Source organism: Zootoca vivipara, chromosome 6 (genome assembly GCF_963506605.1).
Source record: "Zootoca vivipara chromosome 6, rZooViv1.1, whole genome shotgun sequence".
In the NCBI taxonomy this organism is placed as follows: domain Eukaryota; kingdom Metazoa; phylum Chordata; class Lepidosauria; order Squamata; family Lacertidae; genus Zootoca; species Zootoca vivipara.
Genome location: NC_083281.1, coordinates 13,885,272 through 13,891,378, shown reverse-complemented (window position 1 = coordinate 13,891,378; position 6,107 = coordinate 13,885,272).

Here is a 6,107-nt window from a genome sequence, read left to right as displayed (position 1 = left end):
CATCATCTTGGAAAACCACCCAAGTGGGACTCAAGCGCCTTAGAGGATGCGCTGGGTGAAAGAACGAAGAACATCGGGAGAGCTTGCAGGATCAGGCCGGGGCCCGTCAAGTGCAGCGTCGTCAATGGGGAACCAGCAAGCAGGATCCGAGCGCCAGAGCCCCTCTCCTATCCCGGGCTTCAAGAAGCGGGTATCCGGATGCACCGCCCTGTTAAGGGAGTTTTTAATGTTTGATGTTTTATTGTATTAACTCCCCCCCCCCCATCACTCTTTCAGCAGGCCTTCCTTCCTTCCTTCCTTCCTTCCTTCCTTCCTTCCTTCCTTCCTTCCTTCCTTCCTTCCTTCCGTTTTCGCCTGTATTCTATGTCCAAATGTTTCTGTCCGGCTCATGGGCGTAGCCAGGGGTGTCTAGTAAATAAATAAAAGTACTTAACTAACTGACCAATTGTGTCATAGACAGTTTGGTTCCTCCCCCTCCCCCAACGTAAATCCTGCCTACGCCCATGGTCTGGCAGCTCTGGCCACAACTTTTGTTGTGCTTGGATTTGCCTGATTTTGACTCAAATACCCCTGTTCAAAGCAGCGAGCTGCGCATCGATCCCAAGAAGGACCTGCCTGCATCTGCTGCCCGGGGGACCTCTATTTCTCCTCCCCCCACACACCACAGGGCCAGATTTAGGTTTGGTGCCGCCCTCAGCTCCTGAATGTAATGTTGTTGTCCTTTGTCAACAACAAATTGTCCCTAGTTACAGGTAGGTAGCCATGTTGGTCTGACGTAGTTGAAACAAAATAAAAAAAATCCTTCCAGTAGCACCTTAGAGACCAACTAAGTTTGTCATTGGTATGAGCTTTCGTGTGCATGCACACTTCTTCAGATATCTGAAGAAGTGTGCATGCACATGAAAGCTCACCAATGACAAAAATTGCCCCTGTTTTTTATGTTGAATATATGCTAGATGGTCATTTATGGACCTCATAGGTACGGTACCTAAGGCCATTTGCACATGTTGCCGTGCAACCAGTCCATGCAGAATGTCGGCACCCTATATATAGAAAGGAGCAAACCAGGGAAATTTGAGGGAGCAGGCTAGCAGGTGGGGCCCATGACTTACATCATACGCACCCACACAATACAAAACACTGTTGCTGTATGCAGGTTTTGTTTTATTTGTTTTTTATCTTATATTCTGGAAATGTACATCCAGTTTTCTCCCTTTTTTTGGGCTCCCCCCAAGAGAGTGGGGCCCTAAGCTAGAGCTTGTTTACCTTATATGTAAAGGTGGCTTATATGTAAACCTGGTTTTCCCAGTAGTGATGTATGGAAGTGAGAGCTGGACCATAAAGAAGGCTGCTCACCAAAGAATTGATGCTTTTGAATTATGGTGCTGGAGGAGATTCTTGAGAGTCCCATGGACTGCAAAAAGATCAAACCTATCCATTCTGAAGGAAATCGTCCCTGAGTGCTCACTGGAAGTACAGATCGTGAAGCTGAGGCTCCAAGACTTTGGCCACCTCATGAGAAGAGAAGACTCCCTGGGAAAGACCCTGATGTTGGGAAAGATGGAGGGCACAAGGAGAAGGGGACGACAGAGGACGAGATGGTTGGACAGTGTTCTTGAAGCTACGAACATGAGTTTGACCAAACTGTGTGCCTGGCGTGCTCTGGTCCATGGGGTCACGAAGAGTCGGACACAACTAAACGCCTAAACAACAACAAGAAGTTGTTTACTGAAGGCAAATGAGCATAATGGTCACAAATGCAATAAATAAATAAAAATGTCCAGTAGCACCTTAGAGACCAACTACGTTTGTTCTGGGTATAAGCTTTTGTGTGCATACGTGCACACACAAGCTTATACCCAGAACAAACGTAGTTGGTCTCTAAAGTGCTACTGGACATTTTTATTTATTTATTGCATTTGTGACCATTATGCTCATTTGCCTTCAGTAAAGCTCTGCTGGATGAAATGCAATTGTCTCTGGTCTATCTTTTGGAAATCTCTGCATCATGTTTAAAGCTCTTCCCTCCTCTGGAGATGGCTTGTCAGAGTGGTGGGAGATGCCAGCTAGAAAACCCCCAAGGGAATCCTCAGGGAAAGAAGGCTCAGAGCCCAGGGGAGTAGTGATGAGTGGTCAGACTGGGTGGAGGAGGTGCAGGAAGCAGAAGAGGCAATGCGGTTTAGTGAATTGGGGGGGGGGAGTCTGTGGCAGAGAGCAGTTCAGAGGCTGGGTGGGTAGGTAAGAGTTTGAGTGGAGGCAGGCTGGTGAAGAACCCAGGGGGTCTCCCCTTCCTGCTGCAACCAGCTGCCCTCCCCCCTGTTCTCCCAGAAGATGCAGAGAAATGAAAAGAGCAGAGCAGAGATTGGTTGTGGGCAGAAAGACCTTGGAGAGGAGGAACCTTAGAGCAGGCATAGGCAACCTTGGCTCTCCAGATGTTTTGGAACTACAACTCCCATGATCCCTAGCTAACAGGGCCAGTGGTTGGGGATCATGGGAGTTGTAGTTCCAAAACATCTGGAGAGCCAAGGTTGCCTATGCCTGCCTTAGAGAGTGGTGGGGAGGCGGGGAACCTCAGTCCTTGCAACTCCCCCATCGGAGCAAGATTTGCAGGGAAGAGCTGCTGGGACCACTAGACCTGCAGTGTTTTGGTGTCCGTGAATAGAAGAGTTAACTGTACTGGTACCGTGTTTCTTTTAATTGATGACTTACACTTGACTCCGGTTCCTGGCCATGAGGTACTGTGTAAAATGTTTTGTAAATGCTTTATTCTTTGATTTCCGAATTCACTTCTTCACACCTGCATTATGGGAAACCTTTGTCTGCCATAAGCCCCTAAGTGCACAGAGCAATGTATGTCCAGACTGTCAGGAGAATGGAGCCCACCCGTCCTGTTGATTACCCTTGTGGTCAATTTGAATGAAACTTGTGATAACTGCTTGGAATGTCAATGTCTCATGTAAACTCTGTCTGGAAAGGTGAAAGTCTTGCAATTCACAAATGGTTTGATTGACATACTGTATTGTACTTTTGACCTGTCTGACCTGATGCAACCCCTCCTAATTTTGTGATGTATTTCTAACATTTGCCTACGTGTCATTGTAGGATGGGATTTCTTGCAAATTGAAATCTTTAAAAGCCAGAACACCAATTGTCTCGGGGTTCTCCTTTCTTTGCTTTCTGATAGGTTGAATCTTTGCCGCAACAAAGAAAACGATCAGAGCCTTAACAGCCCCCTTTGCTTTTTGCCTGGTTGTCTTCTCTCTTTTTCTTCATCCACTCTGACCGAGGAACCTTGCTCCCTACAAAGTAACCTCAGGTAAGGGGTCTGGCCCTAAAGCGACCCCTTATTTTTTGGTAACAGGATCCTCTTTTCTTGGCTGGGTTCCGAGCTGTTCCCTCCCTTGGAAACAGAAAGAGAAGGGACAGCTTGCAGGGGGAAAGGCTAGAACCACCGTTCAAGAGCAAGGGACCTTGAACTGGGACAACTTCCTTGAGGCTCAGAGGGGCTGCCTGTCAGGGAGTCTTGATAACAAAACCAGCGGAGTTAATTAAAGGAAGATTTATTGCAACAACAACAACAAAGTTCATCAGAGCAGCAAGCACAGCCATCCATCCATTAATCAAGATTTCCGTTCTAAGGCAGGTGTTTCCAGCGAGGCCAGAAACAGCCAAACTTCTTGTGACGTACTCTGTTTCACCTAGACCTAGGGGAGAGGGGACCAGCTCCCACCTCTTCCTCATTCTCTGAGAATTTACTTCCCGCTTTCTTAGCTGGTTTCATTTCTAACTCCTGCATTTTGTTATCAGTTGGCAATCCTACTGGTGGAGGAGTTGGCTCATGGCTATAATCCTCTTATAGTTAACCCTCTCTCCTCCCAGCTCCTCTCTTCACTGGGAGCTAGCTGCAAACTTCTCTTGGGGTCTGGCTCATTCATGACATTGCCTGAGGACTCTCCAACAAGTTTGACGATGTCATCCCACAAGAGGCCAATGAGTGGCTCAACAAGGACATCCCATTTTCTTTCCCAAGCTCTCCATGTACCAACCTGGTTTTCTTTCAGCCCCTCATCCTGAAGAGCCTGAGCAGGGGATCCCACCCTCTATACTTTAAAGCAGGCATGGCCAAACTTGGCCCTCCAGCTGTTTTGGGACTACAATTCCCATCATCCCTGACCACTGGTCCTGTTAGCTAGGGGTGATGGGAGTTCTAGTCCCAAAACAGCTGGAGGGCCAAGTTTGGCCATGCCTGCTTTAAACAATGTAACATATTTCATATATATTTGATACAAATCTATTCAGCTTGTCTGTGTGTGGAAGGGGGACATGTATTGTAGCATATCTGTTGTTGTTGTTGTTGTTGTTGTTTGTATACAGCTCAACTGCATGACTTTAGAAGCCACTCTTGAGTTCCTATACCAATAATCTAGGAACTTTCACCACTTTGGAACTCAGCTACGTTTTACTGCCCATACAACCTGTTCTGAATGCTGTATGGAAAAGCACATGAAACTGACCTTTGGAGAGTTTGTAAGTAAACCCATTTTCAACTTACCAAGTATGTGGTCTTTTCCTGTTTTGGGGAGTTTTGGAACTCACAAGGGCATGTTCTAAAGGTCTAACAGCCTTCATTTCCATGCTTTACGTTGCTGCATATTTGGTGATTTAAAATCTCTGCTGGAGTTCTCTCACCAAAGAGTACTTGCCTCTAAGTTTGAGCTTGGCATCCCAGGAATGGCTAGGTATATAAGCTGCAACAGCAGCAAAAATGTGCCACCACTAAGAAGACCCCTCCGAGTGCTGCCAAGGCCTCCGTCTCTGGCCTTTCATTCTCAACCACTGATCGTACACAGAATATTCTGCAGGCTTCATGCTGAACTCTGTGCTCCCATCTTGTATCAGACATTTTTCATCTAAGACCCAAAGGTCTTCAGTCACGAGGATCGTTTCAAAGGGAACAAATAACTTCTGGACTGAACCAGGTTTTTAAAAGGTCTTTGGCCCTACCGGGAATCAGTGGAAGGGTGCAGATGCTTCCAAGTGAACAGGTGGTATTGTACAGGTTAGTGCAGATAGAGCAGGTGTGTTGTCGTGTCCCCCCCCCAGTCCTACTCCAATGCAAGTTGAGTTAGATCAAGGCCACGTTGTCTGCAGCAATGCGGCTTCCCCTTCTAACTTGATGTTCTTAGATACTCAGAGAAAAGGTAATAAATGGAAATATAACGTGATTATTTAATGTGAACTGAACTTATCAAGGCTGGCCTAAAATCTCATGGGGATGCAGGGGCATGGGGATACCAGGCCTCCCTGCTAAAGCAAGCTGGTGGTGAGGGAGGAAAGCAGACCCTCCTGGCCTCCAGCACAGAAAGACCTTCGTCTTAGCAAGAGCCTGCCTCTCCTGGTGAGCTGCAGAGGAGAGGGAAGGATGGTCCGAGTGGAGGGGCAGCCTCAGTTGACCCAGGCAGACAGGAGATGCCATTCAGCAACACAGCTAATGGCTGGCCGCCAACACAAAGGGAGCCCTTAGCCTTGACTACGGGGGGCCCATCCAGTCCAGCATCCTGTTCTCACAGGGGCCAACCAAATGCCTCCACAGGAAGCCCACAAGGAGGCCGTAAGCACAGCAGAATTATCAAGTTGTAGTTCCCCATTATCTGGTATTCAGAGGTAGAGTGCCCCTGGGCATGGAGGTTCTGCTGTCACAAAAGGCCTCTGTAAGAAGAGTGAGGTCAAAGGGGTCATCTAGTTCAGCATCCTGTTCTCACAGGGGCCAACTAGATGCCCTCATGGGAAACTTTCAAGCAGCACCCGGGCGCAAGAGCCATTCACCCCTTCTGTGGTCTCCAGCAACTGGCATTCTGGCAGGCTTGCTTGGGGAAAAGATTTGCTTGCTTAAGGTCAGGGGAAGGGGGTCGCTGCTCTGCTGCTACTTATCAACGAATAAGCATTCCCCAAAGGCAGTTCTCCCCCCCCCCGCCCCCCACCGATGTAGATGGGAGTACGAACAAGCCCACGCCCTTGTAAATCACACACTTTATATTTAATATAGTGCAACAAAAATAGTTAAGAATGCAATAACTTTTACAGATTAAAAAAATAGTTTTTAAACC